The sequence below is a fragment of the Panthera onca genome, chromosome B1 (assembly GCF_046562875.1).
Source record: "Panthera onca isolate mPanOnc1 chromosome B1, mPanOnc1 haplotype 2, whole genome shotgun sequence".
In the NCBI taxonomy this organism is placed as follows: domain Eukaryota; kingdom Metazoa; phylum Chordata; class Mammalia; order Carnivora; family Felidae; genus Panthera; species Panthera onca.
In genome coordinates, this window is record NC_138342.1 from 111,975,596 (window position 1) to 111,998,336 (window position 22,741).

Sequence of the window (22,741 nt, forward strand, 5' to 3'; positions counted from 1 at the left end):
CAAATATAGCTTGGCGAAGTAATAAGTATTTTCCATTACTGGAGAGTAACACATAATGATAATTATTCCATACCTGACAGTCTTTATTAAAATTGTTCTCAAAGGATTTGAAAGTAGGTGGCAGAGAAGAGACCTCACATCTTTTTATAAGAGGAAAACATTAACATGAGTGACATAGATAAGTCAGAGAACTATGTAGGTAAGTTTAACACATCCATGTAAGTTGATTTCTTTGACTGTATGGAATTACACGCACACACACACACACACACACAAACACGCACACAATTGGCCCCAAAGAAAACACAGAAACAAACAAAAATAGATTGCCTCAAGATGTTTATGCAATACAAAATAGCATGGAAAAATAATAGAATATCTTATTTCTAATAACAGAGGATGTTTTAAATTACCACTGCTGTGGGGCGCCTGGGTGGCTCAGTCTGTTGAGAGTCCAGCTTCGGTTCAGGTCACGATCTCGCGGTCTGTGAGTTCAAGCCCCACGTCGGGCTCTGTGCTGACAGCTCAGAGCCTGGAGCTTGCTTCAGATTCTGTGTACCTCTCTCTCTGCCCCTCCCACACTCATGCTCTGTCTCTCTCTGTCTCAGAAATAAATAAACATTAAAAAAAATTTAAATTACCACTCCTGTAACTATTTAAGAAGAATAAATTTCTACATTGAATTCTATGATTTATTTTTGACCTGTAGACTTTCCAGAAAAAAAGGATATATTTAATAGTTTGATATAAATGTTAAAAATAGAGGCTCATAAAGCAAAATATCAAAATGTTTTATACAAATGCCTGAAACTCTTAATGATTATTAAATCTCTCCATTTATTCATTTTTGTGATAATATTTGTTAAATTCCAACTATTGTTTAACTATTGTCAGGTTCTCTGCTAGACATTAGAACTTCAAAGACAAAAGAATGTGGTGATAAACTATACAGTGACTCCCCAAAATATGCACACACCTTAATCCCTAGAATTTGTGAAAGCTACTATACATGATAGAAACAAAAACAAACAAAGGACTTTGCAGGTGTGATTGATTTAAGAATCTTAAGACAGGAAAATTATCTAAGATTATATTGGTGGGCTTCATGTAACCACATGTATTTTTATGAAGGGAAGATTTCACACACAGAGGATAAAGTGATATCGAGCAGAAGTAGACAGAGATTTGAAGATGCTGCCCTTGAAATTGGAGTGACTCAGGTAAGGAACACTGGCAGCCAGCAGAAGCTGGAGGAGTCAAAGAATAGATTATCCGCTAAGGCCACCAGAGAGAGTATGGCCTAATCAACACCTTGATTTCAGCCCAACGATACTGATTCCAAACTTCTGCCCTTCACAACAGTGATAAAACAAACTTCTGTGGTCTTAACTAACAAATTGGTGATGATTGCAGCAGCCATAAGAAACTACTAAAATTGCACTGTCTTTCAAAGTTGGCATTATGTAGTTAAGTATGGATTAATTTTGGTTATTTTCTTAGGCCTTATTAGTATGTCCTTTCGAACTGATCTTGGAATTAGAGCCTTTTCATGATTTGTGTAAATTTGTACCAGATTATAACTAAACACTTTTATTTTTTTTTTAATTTTTTTTTAACGTTTATTTATTTTTGAGACAGAGAGAGACAGAGCATGAATGGGGGAGGGTCAGAGAGAGGGAGACACGGAATCTGAAACAGGCTCCAGGCTCCGAGCTGTCAGCACAGAGCCTGACGCGGGGCTCGAACTCACGGACCGTGAGATCATGACCTGAGCCGAAGTCGGACGCTTAACCGACTGAGCCACCCAGGCGCCCCTAACTAAACGCTTTTAAAATAGCTACTTGTTCAATGAACATGGATGAAGTTCTGGCTGTACAGATTCTGTCTTTGATTCTCCTAACATTATACATATATTAAGAAAAGGAGAGGTGGATTTATTTTTTATGAGTGTCTATTCTTTGTTTTTCATCCTTTCTATCCACATAGATAAAGCAAATATAGATAAAGCAAATATAAAAATCTAAACACAAGAAATTGCCACAGAAAGCTTGTCACTATTACATTTTTTGAACAAAAACAGAAGAAATTCTTATAATGTCAGAGGCCATTCTATACATAAAAAATGAAAAATACACTCATGTTTATTTTCTATGACTATTTTCACACATTTTTCTCATTTATTAAAAGCATTATACTATAAAATTATTGAAAAATGAAAGGGATATTTAGTAATTGCAAAATTTTTATTCATGATCATTTTTAAAATTTGATTTGATATATCTTCATTATTTAGAAGAAACATGCAAAAGGTATTCTTGAGGGTTTATTATTTAAAAAACAAAACACTGATGGGGCGCCTGGGTGGCTCAGTTGGTTAAATGTCCGACTTCAGCCCAGGTCATGATCTCACAGTTCATGAGTTCAAGCCCCACACAGGGTTCTGTGCTGACAGTTCAGAGCCCGGAGCCTGCTTCAGATTCTGTGTCTCCCTCTCTCTCTGCACCTCCCCCGATTGCAGTCTATCTCTCTGTCTCTCAAAAATAAATAAACATTAAATTTTTTTTAAAAAAATCCATTTAAAAAACAAAACACTGTTGAAGTTTTGTAACTATGCTTCTAATACATAAGGACCATGTGAAATGGTTTATTTAAGATGATTATATTTTGGCATCTGCTGAGTTAATTGGACTTTTTCAGTTAATATTGAGGTACATTTAATTATCCCACTACTAATAGATCACTTCTGATGTTCAGCTATAATGCAAGGCATTATCTAAAATTGTAAGGCCATTAGTCAGGGCCCTGGGGTGGGTGGTAGGGGGAGATTGAACATTAACATTGATCTTTTAACAAAAAAAAAAAATTAGGACCTATATAAAATGGTGAGGGAAGGATTTAAGGAAACCAACAATGTATACATGGTCCTGGAAACCTGAGAAAAAGGTGAGAAGAAGGACCAGGCGCCCACGATACACAGACCCCATCAGTTACTAGAAGTGTGGCCAGATGTGACATTCAGTGGGTTTCACTGGTGAGTTCTCGCAAAACACTTGCTTAGCTGCAGCAGAGGAAGTGGTTGGAGTTGACAATATTCATGACAGGTCATAGGAGCTGTGTTAAGTTCTGAGAGCCACCTGCTACCACATCAGAGGAGGATTTTTACCATTAGCCTGGCCTTTGTTGGCAGCTTCCCTAACCTCAGGCCCACCAGCTCTTCCTAGAGACATGCAAGCCATTAGTTATATATTAAATCCTGCATATCAGGGCTATAGGGACTGGCTTTTGCTCAACCAGCTAAAGCCTCTTTCTCTTTGTGGCTTGAAGTCTAAACTTCCTTGTGAAGCACATAAGCCTTTCGTGAATATACATTTAGCTTTATCTTCAATTCCCAGTGTCATCTATTTTTTGAACAGTTTGCTCCCTGAACAGTAATAGTGCCTAGTGCCTAGATGAATGGAGGAAAAATGGAGGCTGGATAGGAGTTAATAATGATTGTGTGGCCTACAGTCCTACTTTCAGGGATCAGAACAAAAATCCCTTGCACCTGGGTGAGGAAATTTGTAACATAAAATACGTAGGAAAAAAAACTATAATTTCACTTGAGAATCGAGGTAAGGTTGTCACTTGATACGACTGCATATACGTGTTCCAGTGCTGCATAAGTGTGTGTGTGTGTGTGTGTGTGCGCACATGGAGGCCAGGATGTTGTTTCTAAACGTGTGTTTATTGTTTGCATTAGCATCAACGTAGTTGTATTGTCCTCACCCTAGACATATTAAGTGGGAATCTGTGTGAAATGGAGCCAAAGAATCTACATTTCTTTTTTTTTTTTAATTTTTTTTAAGGTTTATTTATTTTTGAGAAGGAGAGAGACAGAGCATGAACGGGGGAGGGTCAGAGAGAGAGGGAGACACAGAATCTGAAACAGGCTCCAGGCTCTGAGCAGTCAGCACAGAGCCCGACGCGGGGCTCGAACTCACATACCGTGAGATCGTGACCTGAGCAGAAGTCGGACGCTTAACCGACTGAGCCACCCAGGCGCCCCAAATCTACATTTCTAATGAGCTTTCCAAATGATTCTGGAAATTATTAAAACTTAAGAGTCTGTTTTAATTAATCAATAGTGGTAATAGTGTTTTAATTAATCAATAGTCTTAAAATGAATATATGTGTGGTATTTTATGATGCAAATTCTTAGCAGGCTTAAGGAACTTAGTCATTTGAGGTTACTGGTACAAGTACTGGTACTGGTTCAAAATTAAGAAGAAATTGTGCATCTTTGAAGGTTTTCAATATTTTATAAGCCTTTTCCCTGCTACCGAGGTTGATTCTCTAAAGAATAAGATTTCTGCATTCTTAGAAACAGTAATGACAAACCAGAGGGAAATCACAATTGTGACAAAGATGAAGAGTGAAGGAATAGCTAAAAGAAAAAAGAAAATATCGTATATTAGATAGACAAAACAAAAATGAAATATCTTCTAATTGACTCGTTTTCCAAGAAAGATGTATAGAGCTAAAAGAATATATAAAATTCCTATAGGGATACAGACAATACCACAGATATCCTGGGTATGGGGAGAAGGATGTGGGGGAGGGGGTTGGAGATAAAGTTTATGGTAGGCAGAATTCTAAAACAAGACCTTCACAAGATTCCATCCCCTTGTTTTACAGCTACTGCTAAGATGGAATTTTGCAGATGAAACTGAAGTTCCAACTCAGCTGACTATCAGGTAGGAGATTATTTTAGTGGGTTTGACCCAATCAGGGAAGCATTTCAAGATCAGAAAGTTTTCTCTAGCTGGCAGCAGAAGGAAAGTCACATAGATTCAAACCTATGGGAAAGATATGAAATGAGAGAGAGATTCCATTGCTGGCCATGAATGAAGGGGCCGCCTATGAGGAAACGTGGGCAGCTTCTAGAAACCAAAACCAATCCCCAGATGGTGGCTAGGAAGGACACAGAGACATAAAACCAACTTGCAGGAGCTAGATTCTGCCAACTTGAATGAGGTAAGAAGCTGATTCTCTCTGAGAGCTTCTTCCAAAGAATCCAGCTCTGCCAACATTTTGTCTTCAGCCTTGTGAGACCCTAAGCAGAGGATTCATCTGCATCTGCCTCGACTTCTGACCTACAAATTTGAGAGATAATAAATGCATATTATTTTAAGATGTTAAATTTTTGGTAATTTATTACTCTACAATAGAAAACTAATATAGACTTATACGCTCATACAAAATGTAAGTTAGTTTTACAAAAAACCTATTTCCCAAGTATAAGATTATAGTAAACCTAGTTATAATAATCAAGATGGTGTGGTATTGGCAAAATAATAGATAAAAAGAATAGAGAGTCTAGAAATAGACCCAAATAAACATAGCCAACTGGACTTTGACAAAGGAGCAAAGGCAATACAATGGAACAAAGATAGTCTCTTCAACAAATGGTATGTGGAAAACTGGATATCTACATGCAAAAAAAAAAAAAAAAAAAAAAAAAAAGAATCTAGAGAAAGAACTTCAATCCTTCACAAAAATTAACTCAAAATGGATGATAGACCTCATATAAAACATGAAAATATAAACTCCTAGAAGATAGCATAAGAAAAAACTTAAATTACCTTGAGTATGGCAAAGACTTTCTAGATACAGCACCAAAGGCCCAATCTATGAAAGAAATAATTGATAAGCTAGACCTCATTAAAATTGAAAATGTCTGCTCTGCAAGACACAATGTCAAGAAAATGAGAAGACAAGCCACAGAGTAGGAGAAAATATTTGCAAAAGACACATCTCAATTTTTTTTTAATGTTTACTTACTTATTTTAAGAGAGAGAGCATGCATGCAAGTGGAGAGGGAAAGAGAGAGGAGAAGAGAGGGAATCCCAAGTAGGCTCTGCACTATTGAACTCATGAACTGTGAGATTATGATCTGAGCTGAAAATTAGGAGTCAGAAGCTTAAGCAACTGAGCCACCCAGCGCCCCAGCAAAAGAGACATCTGACAAGAGACTGTTATTCAAAATATACATATGTCTCTTAAAACTCAATAATAGTAAAACAAAGCAGCACAATTAAAAAATGAGGCAAAGACTTCCACAGATAGCTTATCAAAGAAGATTTACAAGCTTATCAAAGAAGATAACAAATAAGCATATGAAAAGATGCTTCACATCATATGTCATCAGGGAAATGCACATTAAAACAACCATGAGATACCACTACATACCTATTAAAATGGTCAAAAATCCGAACAATGACAACATCAAATGCTTGCAAGAATGTAGAGCAGTAGAAACTCTCACATATTGCTGTTGGGAATGCTAACTGATACAATCGGTTTGGAAAATAATATGGTGATCTCTTACAGAACTAAACATTCATACCATATGATCCAGCGAACATGCTCTTTGGTATTGACTCAAATATCAAAATTATGGTTTTGGGGTTAAGTGAAAATTTATGGTCACACAAAATCTGAACATGGTGTTAATAACCACTCTATTAAAAATCGCTAAAACTTTGAAAGAGCCAAGAAGTCCTTCAGTAAATAAATACACGTACATCATTGTACAATGCACATCCAGACATTGGAATATAATTCAGTGCTAAAAGGAAATGAGCTAGCAAGCCATGAAAACACAGAGGAAACATAAATACATATTATTAAGTCAAAAATCAAATCTGAAAAGGCTATACACTATATGATTCAACTTTGACATTCTGGAAAAGGCAAAACTATGGAGACAGTAAAACATCAGTGGCTGTCAGGGGTTGGTGAAAAGGAGGGATGAATAGGCAGAATACAGAGAATTTTTAAGGTAGTGAAACTATTCCGTATGATACTACAGTGGTTAACATATGTCATTATATACTTGTCCAGAGCCATAGAATGTACAATCCCAGAAGTGATCCTAATATAAATGATTAGCTTCGGGTGATAATGATGTATCAGTGTAGGTCCATGGATTGTAATAAATGTGCCACTTTGGTAAGGGATGTTGATGGGAGGGGGTTGTTATGCATGGGTAGGGGTGCAGGGTATATGGGATCTTTCTGTATTTTCCACTCAATTTCTCTGTGAACTTAGAACTTCTCTAAAGATAAGAATATATATATATATATATATATATATATATATATATATATATCAAAGAAGTATCTCTAGAAATGAGAGATTGTACTGAAGGAACAATCTGTATTTTCATATTTTCATATCACAGCCTCAGAAATAGAATGATGATACTTTGGGAGCGCCTAGGTGGCTCAGTTGGTTGAGCCACCGACTTCTGCTCGGTCATAATCTCGCAGTTTGTGAGTTAGATCCCCTCATGGGGCTCTATGCTGACAGCTCAGAGCCTGGAGCCTGCTTCAGATTCAGTGTCTCCCTCTCTCTCTACCCCTCCCCTGCTCACGCTCTGTGTCTCTCTTTCTCTCAATAATAAGTAAATGTTAAAAAAAAATAATAAAACTCTTAAAAAAAAAAAGAATGATGATACTTTGAATAATACATGTTCCAAGAAGAGAGAAAAATTAAATCTCCCCCAAATTAACTTGACTGTCTTAATAGGTCATGCATATAAAAAGAAAAAAAAAAATTGTTCGGTTAAACTTAATTTTTTAAAAAAAATTTTAATGTTTATTTATTTTGAAACAGAGAGAGAGAGAGAAAGAGAGAGAGAGCTTGAGAGGGGGAAGGGCCAGACAGAGAGGGAGACACAGAATCTGAAACAGGCTCCAGGCTCCAAGCTGTCAGCATAGAGGTCGATGCGGGGCTTGAACTCAACCGTGAGATCATGACCTGAGCTGAAGTTGGACGCTTAACCAACTGAGCCACCCAGGCGCCCCATGACCAGTTAAGCTTAAAATAATAACTATGGAGAAAAACAAACAAGAAGTGAGAACAAGAGAAGATGCATATGCAAAATGATAACAGATGCAGTAGTTATTTTTTAATAACCAGTAAACTAGCATCTTCTATTTATATATTCTTTGAAAACATAATAGCTGGCTAGCAGTGTATGCATATTATTTTTCCTGTATCTCAGACGTGGTGCTAAGTACTGTATAGTCATTTAATTTTACAATTTGTCCTCACAAAAATGCAGTGTCAGCAGGAAGGACCAGCATAGTCATCATCAATCAAGTGTGTTTGGAAATACACAATCTCAGTCCCGACTCTGGACCTTCAGAATCTGCTCTTGAACCACCTCCTCAAGTGATGTGGATGCATATTAAAGCTTGAGAAGATTGGCTTACATCTCACAGGCCTTCCCTAAGATCACAAAGATATATGGAATCTTATGATTGAAGAGAAAATTGCCTCAAAAGATTAAAAAAAAGAAAAATCCACTCCATCTTGGTGACTTGTCTTGCACAGTCTCCTGGTAGTCACAATTATCAATTCAAATATATAAAAGTGATTGAAATAGTATCCGAGACCCCTCTCAGATATATAGGTAATGGATTCAAAATGGTACAATGTAGACACCCTGTATGATATTTTCATTTAATTTTTTCTTCAGGATAGACTAAAGGAATGCAAAAATTAGGTTCCTGTACTCACAAAAATCAGATGCCTTCTTTAGTATTTGGATGGAAACCACGTGTTTTGGATTTTTCATTCTTTTAGGTCCTACACTAAAAAATGCTTGCAAGTAATTATTATTTTTAAAGACAAAAATGAAAATAATCGAACCTGCATTCTACTTTAAATCACGGATGTGATCACTGAACTGTGTACCTGTGTTGTTAACGGGAGCAGTTAAAGATAGATAAGAAACGTAATTTTAAAATTAATTGTTTGAGACATAGGTTTTTTGTGCATCTCGAGTTAAAGTATATTTAGATTTCTGATAGTTACAAAGGGTTTTGTTATGCGAAAATTATCAAAATAGTATTGAATCTATATGCAGATTATATGCTTTAAAAGACCATCTGCTCTTTTACATTGTGTTATCTTAACATTTACACATAGCTCTGAAAATAACCATTTAAGATTGAAATCTTAAAACACCCATAAAAATTAATTGATTTTTTTTACTACCTTCCTGAGTTCATTGCATTACTGGTATGGATATATATTATACTGTATTATCCTTTTTCCATCTCATTAGTCTTTTTTGGCACTGAAAGAATAGAACATTTTAAGAATAGGAAGGCTGTAGGACTTAAAACTCTAAGATAGTTTACTTTATAAAAAAAATGACTGTTTTAAAAATAAGTTAATTTTTTCTGAGTCTACGTTTGTATGATAACTACAAAGCCTCAAATGTTATCTAAATCATACAAACAATTGACATTCATTTTTTGATAGATTTATAAACCTATTGATGTTAGTTACATAGTTTTCCAAATTTAATTGACATTTTGGTGATTTTAAAGATAAATTTCACTGTATTGCCAAATAAACTTATTCAAATATGTATTTAATTTATTACTATCATATTTTAATATTCTATAATTTTGACTTATTTAAACATATGGAAAGTTAAAGGCTTACAATTGAAAGTTTTTTTTAATTTTCTTTTTTTTTTTTTTTTACATTTTATTTATTTTTGATATAGAGAAACAGAGGACAAGTGTGGGAGGGGCAGAGAGAGAGGGAGACACAGAATCTGAAGCCGGCTCCAGGCTCCGAGCTGTCAGCACAGAGCCCTACCCCGGGGCTCGAATTCACGAACCGCGAGATCATGATCTGAGCGGAAGTCGGTCGTTTAACCAACTGAGCCACTATTGAAAGTTTTAATGTAGCAAATGGAAATCCTCTTATTTCGCATGATTCCTGCTTCATTGCTTTGACTCCACTCATTTTTCAGGCACATTTATAAGAGGCCTGCAGAGACCACAATGACCTATACATTTATAAATGAATTAAATGTCCATTTCATAGATGCTGGAAAGCTTAATGCCGTACCCAGTCTTTTTGCCATTTCTGGTTTTTTACAGTCTCATGAGCACATCTACCTATAAGTTTAAAGATTCCATTGTCCATCTGCTGTTTGGTTCAGCATCAAACAGGCTGTCACATATCAATCACACCTGTAATAGATTTTACCTAAGCTTTGTGAAGCCAGCAGGCTGCTTATTATACAAAACATAAAGTTGAGTATTGGATATATTGTTTCTAAAATTGTTTAAGTGCCATTAGACACACTCTGCCTGCTAGAATTTTTATCCCTCCTCCCCCCCCCAACAGATTTTCTCAACATAGCACCATTGAAATTTGGGCCCAATAATTTTCTTGTTTTAGGGGTCTTAATTGTACATCACAACATATTTAGTAGCATCCGTGCCCACCACCCTCTAGATGCCAGTTGCAACACCCACCAGGTTAGGACAACCAAAAATGTCTGCTGACGTTGTCAACTGGTCCCCGAGCAAGCCCTGCTTCCCTTGTTGAGAAGCATTGGACTAGGAAAAAAAAAACACAACTTTAAAGGAGACTGTGAAATTTTCAAATATACATTATGTTTTCCATTTCTTCTACTTGCTCATTTCTCTTTTTTCCCCCAAGAAGGAAATACATTTATTAAAGGGTATTACATAGACCATGGAACCTCTAGCTTAGCTACAGTATCCAACCCAGAGCCTACATAAAAAGGAGTACCTGTATCACAAGGCCCCACTGCTCAGCAGAGCACTTACCACTGTGCTATCATAGGACACAGACAGTGAAACTCCCAACTTACAGTATGTAGAATATATCCTGAGTGATGACTCCTGCCTATTGCCTCTGAAGGTCAGAGGTCTCTTTGCCAATCTCCCCACCCTCATCAGAACAGAATCTTCACCACGCTTTCTTCACAGTCCTCAGAGCTGAGATCTCAACAAGATGTGCTTGTTTGGTAAATGAAGTATCTTCTCTCTCGTTTCTGAGCATTTGGGTCAACGATAGTTTCTTTCAAGGAGTGTAAATTCATATTTTCATAAATAGATGAACTAAATGACTTATTTGAATCCATATGTGTATATACATGTGTGTGTATTAGTGTGCATGTATGTTTATAAATATTCGGTCAAAAGTTTCTGAAGACTTTATAAAATAGATAGTATCGCCAATGTATATCATTTTTAAAACATTTTTTAATGTTTCTTTTATTTTTATTTTTGAGAGAGAGAGACAGGACATGAGCAGCGGAGGGGCAGAGACAGAGGGAGACACAGAATGTGAAGCAGGCTCCAGGCTCTGAGCTGTCAGCACAGAGTCCAACACGGGGCTCGAACTCACAAACTGCGAGATCATGACCTGAACCAAAGTTGGACACTTAACCAACTGAGCCACTCAGGTGCCCCAAATATCATTTTTTAATAAATATAATACATCTTGAATATCCAAAGGTATATAAAATGTAGCCAGCATAATTTTGCTTTAAAATATTTCAATCATATATTTAAAGGTACCCAATTATAATACTATTTATTCCACACATCACAGTTTTGCATTAATGGTACATATTTTTGTATAGCACATTTAAGTGATTGATGAATACATATAACATATTTCTTTAGAATAAAAAATGTCATTTCGAGTATGGAAACATGATCTCTAATCATTAACAATAATTCCATTAAATATTTAACTACATAGTAAACTTAAAATATATCTATCAATATGTGAATATTATATACATATATATATATTTATATATATATTTGTCAGTATAGAGACCTTTACCATAAGGCATAAACCACTGCAAATTTATCTTAAAAGCTCCTCATTCAAGATTTACCATCTTTTCACCCAGACTAGCACTCTGAGTATAAAATTTATCATGCATGATATTTGCTAAAGTAATATGTTATATACACAAAATGTTGTATTTAACTGAAAACAAAAAGCTGCAATTTTTTAATGGTTGGTCTGAGGAGAGCTTTTAGGGAGAGAGGATTTATTAAGCCTACCTCTTGATATATGAACTCACAGTGCTCTGATAATAGGGAAAGGATAAGTCATTTTCATTAGAAAAAAAATAGGATAGGGCTGCCTGGGTGGCTCATTCAGTCAAGCATCTGACATCGGCTCAGGTCATGATCTTGAGGTTTGTGAGTTTGAGCTCCATGTCTGGCTCTGTGCTATCCGTTCAGAGCCTGGAGCCTGCTTCACACTCTGTCTCCCTCTCTCTCTCCTCCTCCCCAGCTCATACTCTGTGCTTCTCTCAAAAATAAACATTAAATTTTTTTTTAAAAACAGGATAAATAAAAAATTAGGATAATGCAGTTAAGTTGCTCACTTGTGCAACATTGAAATAATTTTTTAAGAAATTCTACAGGGAGTTTTTGTCACGCTGATAACTGAGAAAAATGTTCTTGAAAGAACAATACATTATTTGCAAGCAAGTAAAAATTAAATTGTTACTGCTATTAAGTTCAAATTACAACATAAGACTTTAAAAATGCATATTATTGCTTTAAATACACAGATTAAGAACATATTAAATGCAAAGAGGTAATAAACTGAAGCTTATTAAAATGGGTGATTGATCTTTGTAATATAAAATAATTTAGGAAATAAACCCACATCTTTGACAATTTTAATTATTTTATAAAGAAGATCAATAATAAAGCATACATCTTGTTCATAATATACACCAATTATATGTATATGTATATATATATATTGAATATCTATGTAATATGTATTTGTACGATGTAATATGACTTAATTTATATATGTACAAATCTATTTCCAAATTTCCCTAAAGCCCTCAAATAATGGTGAGCACCCCCAACCTCAAAAACTTGCAATGCTATTTTGCCATGTTGATCTGTTCATTTGTCAATTGATCTGTTACAATGTAAGCTTTCTATTTCATCTTACTAGTGCACATTTTTCTCCTAGTATCGGAAGCCAGTATTTGGAGAGTAATTAAAAACTAAATTATGTGTATTTTTAAAACTTTTATTCCATTGTATCTTTCTGAACTATAAATTACTATTTGGAAAGAAAATAAGCTATACTTCCATGGAGGTGATGAAATAAGGTTTTTTTTTTTTTATTAATAGGTTTATTGGTTAGATCAGTACTCTATTTACAGAAAATTTAAGAAGGTAGTATAGAGAGTTCCCACATATGCCCCACATTAGACATACACAATTTTCCCTGTTTTTGACATCTTATTTTAGTATAAGGTAACGGTACGTTTGCTATAGTAAATAAACAAACAAGCAAACAAATAAATAAATATTGGTACATTATTATTCGCTAAAGTTCATAGTTTACTCAGATCTCCTTAGATTTTAGCTCATGTATTTTGTTGTTGTTCCATTATCCCATCCAGGATGCCACATATCATTAGTTGTCTTGTCTCCTTAGGTTCCCCTGGCTATGAAAGTGTCTCAGAATTCCACTGACTGACTTTACCAGTTTAGAGGAGTATTAAGAATATCATAGGATGGTTTTCTAAGGAGTATGAGTATATGGATATTTATTTTATAATTTGGGTTAAAATCCAATAATGCCACGTTTATTTTGTTGCATAAATCATTCTCACTTTGGCCATTAGGTGCTCTTTCAGTGGGATCCTGTGTCTCTTTGACATACCCCATTAGAAAGCATGATCGTGGTTGGAGGCGGGGTGTGGGGTATGTGGATGTGGGTGTGTTTTGAGCACTTCCTTACTTTCTGGCACGACAACATGTTCAAGGCTTATCCTGTGTATTTCCTACCCCAGTCCTAACATTAGCGTTTCTCCACAGAGCCTTCATTCTTTTTATTAGCTAATGGTATTAAAAATCAAGATCTGGTGGGGCACCTGGGTGGCTCAGTTGGTTGAGCATCTGACTTCAGCTCAGGTCATGATCTCGCAGTTCATGAGTTCGAGCCCCACATCAGGCTCTATGCTGATAGCTCAGAGCCTGGAGCCTGCTTCGGATTCTGTGTCTCCCTCTCTCTCTGCTCCCCCCCTACTTGCGCTGTCTCTCTCTCGAAAATAAACATTAAAAAAAAAAAAAATCAAGATCTGGGCATTAGGCTTGTTCATTGCTACTGGAGTGTCATTTTGAAAATATAGTCAGTTATATTTACATAGTTATAGTTAGTATAGACTAAACTTTGTATATATACAGATATCTGTAAATACTAGCTCTTTATATAGCCATCTACAATTACATCAAGTGAAAAATGAGTTCTTACTGATGTCCCAACTCTAATCCATTACCATATAGATGATTCATCCTCTCCCCAAACCCCGAATTGCCAACTACTTATCTTTTACTCCTATAGTTTTGCTCTTCCCGAATGGCATATACTTGGCATTGTACAGTATGTAGTCTTTAAAGACTGTTTTCTTTCACTTAGTAATGTGCTACAAATTGTCACCTAAACTGGCACATGATTATGAAATCATCTGACAAGACTATTTAGCTTTGTAAGAAACTACCAAACTCTCTTCCAAAGTCACTGTACTGTTTACATTCCACCAGCAATGAATGCGATTTCCTGCTGTTCCACATTCTTGTCAGCATTTGGTGTTGCTTGTTTTTTGGATTTTATCCACTCTAAGTGTGTAGTGATGTAATCATTGTGGTTTGCATTTGCAATTCCCTGATGACATAGGATACTGAGCTTCTTTTCCTATGCTTAGTTGCTATTTGTACATCTTCTCTGAGGTTTCTGTCCAGATCTCTTGCCCAGTTTTAACTGGATTTTTTTGATTCCTTATTGTTGAGTTTTAAGTGTCCATTATATATTGTGGATAACTGTCTTTTATCTGATATTTGTTTTCTCCTATTAGTCTCTTATGTCTTAATGCTTTTCACGGTGTCTTTCGCAGAGCAGAAGTTTTTGTTTTAATGAAGTCCAACTTATCATTTATTCCACTCATGGATGATGCTTTTAATGTTGTTATCTGGAAAGTTATTGTCACATCTAAAGTCAGATTTTCACTTATCATCTCCTAAGAGTTTTGTAGTTTTGCATTTTACATTTTAGATCTGTGATTCATTTTGAGGTACTTTTTATGAAATATGTAAAGTCTGTATATAGATTATTATTATTTTTTTGCATGTAGATATCCAACTGCTCCAGTGTCATAGGCTGAAAAGACTTCCCCATTGATTTGCCTTTGCTCTTTTATCAAAGATCAGTTGACTATATTTGTGTGGGTCTATTTCTGCGCTTTCTATTTTATTTCATTGATCTGTCTATTCTTCCTCAATACCACATTGTGCTGGTTACGGTAGCTTTGAAGCTTGGTAATGTCAATCCTCTGACTTTTTTCTTCTTTTCCAGCATTGTGTTAAATATTGTTGGGTCTTTTTATATAAATCTTAGAATCAGTTTGTTGATATCTACAAAATAACTTGCTAGGATTTTGTATAGGATTGTGTAGACTCTATAGATCAAGTTTGGAAGAACTAACACCTTAACAATACTGAATTTTTTATTCATGATCATACAATATCCCTCTATTTAGTGAGACCTTTGACTTCTGTCATCAAAGTCTTGTAGTTTTCCTCATATAGTCCTTGTACATACTTAGGAAGTTTTTCACTTACGTCATCTAATTTTTGTGCATAATGTTGTATTTTAAATTTCAAATTAAATTTATTTATTGCTAGTACAAAGGAAAACAATTGGCTTTTCAAATTAACCTTGTATGCTGCTAGCTTGCTACATTCAGTAGTACCAGGAATTTTTATATTGATTCTTACAGATTTCAACACAAACTATCATATCATCTGTTAATAGGGAGAGTTTTATTTCCTCCTTCACAGCATGTGTGTCTTTTCTTTTCTTAACTTTTTCCATCAGCTAGGACTTCCAGTATGGTGTTGAATAAAAGTGATGAGAGGGACCGTCGATTTGTTTCCCAATCTTAGGGGAAGGCATCTAGTTTCTCACCATTAAGTATGATATAGGGTTTTTGTACATGTTATTTATCAAAATTTTTTGACAAAAATTAAAAAAAAAAAACAAACTATATTTTAACCACCATTTTATTTCCATGCAGGCCAAGGGGCAATTTAGAAAAAGTTTTATTGGAAGCGTGTAACCAAGGAAGTGTAAAAGGGCTGTCTACGCCTTTGTTTTCAGGTTAGCCTGTCAGCCATCTGGATAGAAACATAATCACCATGCCTTCCACAAGTGTAGTCAAATGCTTCACAATTGGTTGCTGAGTTGTAGGTTGTCATAAAGTCTGCTTAGCATTTCCAAAGCTGCAGAGTCTTAGAGAATGAGAGCCTTTTCTTTCTGCCTTGGGATTTGTTGGAGTCACTGACCTGCCGGCCCCACTGAAAGCAAACCACAGTGCAGCAGCCTCTGCCACCATTTCCTCCTCTGGTCTCCACAAATTTGATGAGTTTTCCTCCTCTTCATCATGGTGCTGGACCCCATCATAGAAGCCATCGTTTCCATGAAAATCTCTAGCCTTTCCGAGAAGACAGTGGATGGGAACGTGCTTTTTGGTCCATCTTGCTTTGGGGCCATCCTTTATGGAATAGGTGAGACAAGTCCTCTGGAATGCTTCCCCACCACCATCCTGACTCTTTGGGTTGCTTGAGACAATTTGGGCACTTCATCAGGACCCAGATTTCAAAAAAGCTCCACTGGCTGAAAAGGACACACAAGGACAGGTCTTGGCACTCTATGTTTCTTGTTCATGAATGAAAAGGACAGTCCTGCTTTGAGAAACACCATGGAAGACTTGGTGAATCTGAATGCCATTTCCTCACACTTGAGGTGTGGAAGTTCCCCTCTATTTTGAGTTTGCTGAGAGGTTTTTTTGTTGTCTTTGTTCTTTTTCCATTTTTTTCCATCATCATGAAAGGGGATGTTAGATTTTGTCTTTTTTTTTTTCTGATTTTATTCATTTGAGGGTGTGATTTTTTTTTTAGCCTGATGATCCGATCGATTATACTAATTTTTCTGAACATTGCAACAGTTTTACATACTTGGAATAAACCCACTTAGTGGTGATGTATACTTTTATCTTTTCTTAAATATCTTATTCAAGTTTACTTTCAAAAAAACCCAAATTACCTAGTAATATTCTGTTTAAGACACTGAGTCCAGTAACTGTGGCTTGAAGCACACACACAATGAATTATCTGTTATCTATCTATCTATCTATCTATCTATCTATCTATCCAGCATCTAACATATCTACCTCTGTCTCTTTTTATTCCAGCACAAGAAATCATCAACAGGCTCTTATTATAATCTCTCAAAACCTGTTTTCTGTCCTTAATTGTTGCAAAAACAATGGAATTGATGGAAGCACTGACTGTGTGGAGAATCAGGCTTGTTTCCATTTATATTTTGACAAATTATTAACCTCTTAAACTCACAGATTAGCCACCTGTACAACAGAGATGATAGTAATTTATTCATTGTACTATTGGGTCAGTTTTATCAATATTGTTTTAAAATTCTCTTTGTTCCCAAAGTTTTCAGGAAACTAACCTATTATAGAATGTCATTTCTACTGAAAATATTTTCTGTTTTTCTAGATTAGCAAATATATTCATGGCACAGGGTGCACTTTTGGATAGAATATATTTACTCTATGTAATCACAAAGGAGTATTTAGATCAATGCAAAAATATTTAAATCATCAGAATGCTCTGAAAAGAATACTTACTCTTATTATGCAAATATTTAATTATGTTTTATTCTTGGACATATTAAATCGATGAACTCTTAAAACTAAACAAGAATATTTTCTGACCTTGAGAACTTCTGCTTTAAAAACTTAAACAGAGAAAAACCACCTAAGACATACTTGGATAATGTCAGCGTATATGTATCGTAAGGTTTTATTTTGTTTTGTTTTTGTCACCAAAATGGCTCTAATGGTGAAATGGCCATCTGAATTTTTGAAGGTAGGTACTTTTCTGTGCAAACTTTTTCATCTGGGAGTCCTTATGCATAACATTATCTTCTTAGTAATTTATATTATATTTTTACCCTTCAAGTTTTGCTTAGTATGTTCTGCTAAATGTTGACCATCAAGTGACCAATGGTCATGTTATCTTCTTCTGTATTTAACAGGCAGTAATATTTCTCAAGTTTAGCATAATGTTGTGTGTGTGACATAATATTTTTGTGATAGTTTTCTAATATATTAATCATAATATTAAGGAAGGTAACTTTTATTTATAGTTTGCTAAAAACCTGTGCAAGAATTTTTCATGATTTGTATACTTATTGAGCATCTCTTTAAGAAGAATTTCCATAAATAACAGCTGATTAACATGACTCATAACATTTATTGGAATGATTGAATATGAATATATCTCAGGCAAATAAGAATAGTCTTTTTTAAGATTTTTAAAAATGTTTATTTATTTTTGAGAGACAGAGAGACATAGAGTATGAGCAGAGGAGGGGCAGAGGGAGGGAAACACAGAATCTGAAGCAGGCTCTAGGCTCTGAGCTGTCAGCAAAGAGCCCAGTGCAAGGTTCAAACTTACCAACCAAACTGGGAGATCATGACTTGAGCTGAAGTTGGAGACTTAACCGACCGAGCCACCCAGGTGCCCTAGAATAGTCTCTTTCTAACAGAAGGAGATCCAGGAAGAATTTTCAAATACGGCATGTGCTCCCATTAGTAATTCTAAAACTTACATTAACTCATTTAATAAATTTTAGTGTTACTTTGCTAGTTTTTTACAATATGTTATTTTTAAATAAAAAATCTCACATGAATTACTTTATAAAAACATTAAAACTATAATCAAAACACAACCTACAGTACTAGAGAAAATATTTATAAATCATAAATATCTGATAAGGATTTAGTATCCAGAATACATAAAGAGCAATTCAATGCCAAAAAGAGAACCCAGTTAAAAACAGGCAAAGGATTTGAATAGATAGTTCTCCGAAGTATATATACAACTGACCAATAATACCTGAAAAGATGCTCAACAAGATGCTCAATATGGGAATTCAAATTAGTGAGATTCCACTTCATATCTACTAGGATGTCTGCAATATTGACAACTAAGTAAGATGGAAAACAAAAGTATTGGCAAGGATGTGAAGAAATTAGAACCTGGTGCATTGTTGGTGGTAACATAAGATTGTGTAGCCACTGTGGAAAACAGTCTGATGGTACCTCAAAACGTAAAGCATGAAGTTACCATATGATGAGCCATTTGACTTTCAGGTATATATACACACAAAAAAAACTAACAGGGATTTAAATAGGTACTTATAAAGAAGGTAGAAACGTGTACGTCAACTGATGAATACATAAACAAATGTACATACACACACACACACACACACACACACACACACACTCCACTCACACTCACACTGGAATATTATTCAGCCGTAAAAGAAATGAAGTTCTTTTCTGATACACCCTACAATATGGGTGGACCTGAAAACACTATGTTAAATTAAATAAACTATATAGAAAAGGACAAATATGGTATGTTTTCACTTATACGAGATATCTAGAATAAACAAACTCATAGAGGCAGGATAGATTAAGGGACTAGAGGAGGCAGGAATGATGAGTTATTGCTTAATACATACTGAATTTCTACTTAGTGTGATAAAAATGTTCGGAAACAAATAGCAGTGATGGTTGCACAACATCGTGAATGCAATAACCAATTCTAAAATTCTGTTATTATTTAAGGTGGATTCTGAAATAATAATGGATACTGGTTGAATGATTGAAAGTCAGTCTTTGACACTAGTCTTAACATGGCAATCGTTCTAAGACCTTCTTTGAGTTGCTAAACCATCTGCAGCCCCATGTTTACACATCTGTAAGTTAAGGACATTCTAAAAGATAATCCTTGAGGATTTGCAAGCCCAACTATATTACGATGATATACAATTTTTCTGTTCATCTTAACAAGCTGGTATAAAGGTCATTAAAAACGTGAACTATCATCAGGATAAAAGTTACTATAGAAACCACTTCTATGATTATGTTGATTCCATTGCTTTCAGGCATTATTAGACTGAATAAAAGTATTGAAACTTTGAACGGGTAATATAGAGGAAGACTAGCATTACTGGTATATCAACTTGGAAGTTCGCAGTTTTAGTCACATTAAGAAAAAGGAATTTCTTGTCATGTCTTAAGAATGTGAAATAAATATGGGAAGCTCTGTCTCCTTTCAGTGAATAAATAAAACCAGAACTTTCAGATTTCTTGGATGGCTGATCACTTATAAATTGGTTCAGTGGCCTTTGCAGAAAGGTTGACTTCCTTTCTCAGAGTCCCTGACACTCAGAAAAATTCTATAATTATGACTGTAAGTTTTATTCTTTTTTAGAAGATTAATCAAATAAAAATATATGTCTTGTTTAATATTGTTTTAAATACAAAGGGAATTTTATATGTTGATGGGATTTAAATTAATTCTCAAAAATGTAAAAGAAGCACATATAATGTCAGAGAACAAGCAAGGAATTAAATCTAACTTGAATATTTGGACTGTAATGGTCATGGAAGGATTTCCCTCCTGTATTATTTAAAAAATGATGGGGTTTATAGGACAATGTAAATGTAAATGCATATAGACTATGATCAAGTATTTTCTTAATAATACTATTTCACTATAGATCAATCCCCATTAAATGATCATATTTAATCCCATGAGTTTATGTTTACAATATCTAAAATCGCTTTTTTATTATGATCCTTATTACTGTATAGATGAATGATTATTCTCCATACTCAGGAATCAACTAAATTTGAAAGGTGAAGCTAAAACTTGATGTCAATTATTATGTAAGTAAAATTAAGTATTTGATATTTCGTGTTCAGGCTTCCTGATCCAGATTTTTGTCTTCATTTTACCTACTACATCTATTTATAATTCTTTTCTGCTCCCATTGATGTTGGTCACAGCATGCTGTGAGAATCTTTCTTTGCTCACAGGTTTACTTTACAGAGGTAAGGGTTAATAGCAGCAGGCAAGACTCCCTGCAGTAATCTGGGTCACTTATATTTTACAGTTCAGTGATTCCTTTACCCAAAAGACTCTTAAATTACAACCATGACTACACACACACACACACACACACACACACACACCATTCATTTTGTGCAAGAGTTAATATCAAGATAATGCAATGTTTATGAAAAATGAAAATAAAAAGTAATAGGAGGGAGAGAAGGCATATAAAATTCTGGTTACTATTTCTATGCTGTATTTCCTTGGATTTTCTCCTACTTTCAGTAGTCTTGTTTATGCAAAGATATATTGTCCAAGAGAGAATGTAATTCCATGGCAATTTCTCACCTTTGAAAAAATGTTTTAATCCACCATCCACAGGTGCTATTATCGTAGCCATCATGGAATAAGTAACTACTGCAAGCATGTAGATTAGTCCAGAAAGAATATATAGAAATAATAGAACTCTGATCACGCTTGTGATGCCAAAGGTGAACTTAATGGCACATGAAACTTAATCTTATTTCAGCTATTGCTTACTAATACCTAATAATTAAAATCAAACAATTTCTTTTTTTTTAATTTTATTGATTTATTTTCAGGGAGAGAGCATGAGCAAGGGAAGGGCAGAGAGAGGAGAGAGAATCCCAAGCAGGCTCTATGCCATCAGTGCAGAGCCTGATGTGGGGCTCGAACTCACCAACCATGAGATCATGACCCGAGCCGAAATCAGGAGGCAGACACTCCACCAACTGAGCCACCCAGGTGTCCCTAAAATAAAGCAATTTCTTATTTTCATGCTATTCTATGATTTATAAGCATTTATTCTACGTATGTAAATCTTGTGTATGAATAACAAACTATCAAAGATAATTCAAATATAAAAAAGTATTTTGATCTAAGGAACACAATGAAAAATATCACTTTCCACTTTAACAAAACTATTATGTTTAATTTTTATTTCTTATGTTTATGCTTTTTATTTATGATAAACACAGAGAAAAGGATATGTTTTATTTTTTTAACTAAAGCATATCTGTAAATATACACATCATAAAAAAATACCAGTTTATATTATTTTGTAAGCTAGGAGTTTACATATTAAAAGTGTAGTAAGCATTTTTCCATACTATTAAACAATTTTACATTTGTATAAATTTTAATTATTGATGTACAAAATATAACAAATATTGAACAAAAATCTCAAATTATCACAATTTTATTTTATTCATTTTTTTAAACATTTCTTGGAGAGTTTTTTTTTAAGAATTAAAAAAATTATTATTTAAATATAGCTAACATACAATGCTCTGTTAGTTTCAAGCGCACAACATAGAGATTCTACAATTCTATATACCACCCAGTGCCCACCATGATACATTTATTTACCATCAGTCACCATACAACATTATGACAATATGATTAAGTATATTCCCTATGTTATAGTTTTATCTCTGTGACTTACATATTTTATAACTGAACGTTTGTATGTCTTAATTTCCTTCACTTTTTTGCCCATTTCCCTGGTTCCTCTCTCCTCTGGCAATTACCAGTGTATTCTCTGTATTTATGAATTTGCTGTTTGTTTGTTTGTGCATTGTTTTTAACTCAACTATTAGTGGGATGATATGGTATTTATCTTTATCTGACTGATTTATTCTACTTAGTATGATACCAAGTCCATCCATGTTGTCACAAATGGTAAGATTTTATTCTTTTTATGTCTGAATAACATTCCATTTAATACATATGCCACATTTTCTTTATTCATCCACCTATGGATGGAAACTTAGGTTATTTCCATATCTTGGCTGTTATAAATAATGCTGCAATGAACCTAGGGATGTGTAGAGTGCAGGCATTTAAACGATTGA

General features: G+C 34.7%; 1 pseudogene; it reads right to left on the reverse strand.

Moving 5' to 3' along the window:
- Positions 1–16,129: 16,129 nt before the first annotated feature.
- LOC132693009 (bis(5'-adenosyl)-triphosphatase-like) lies at positions 16,130–16,665 on the reverse strand (annotated as a pseudogene).
- Between the last annotated feature and the right edge of the window lie 6,076 nt (positions 16,666–22,741).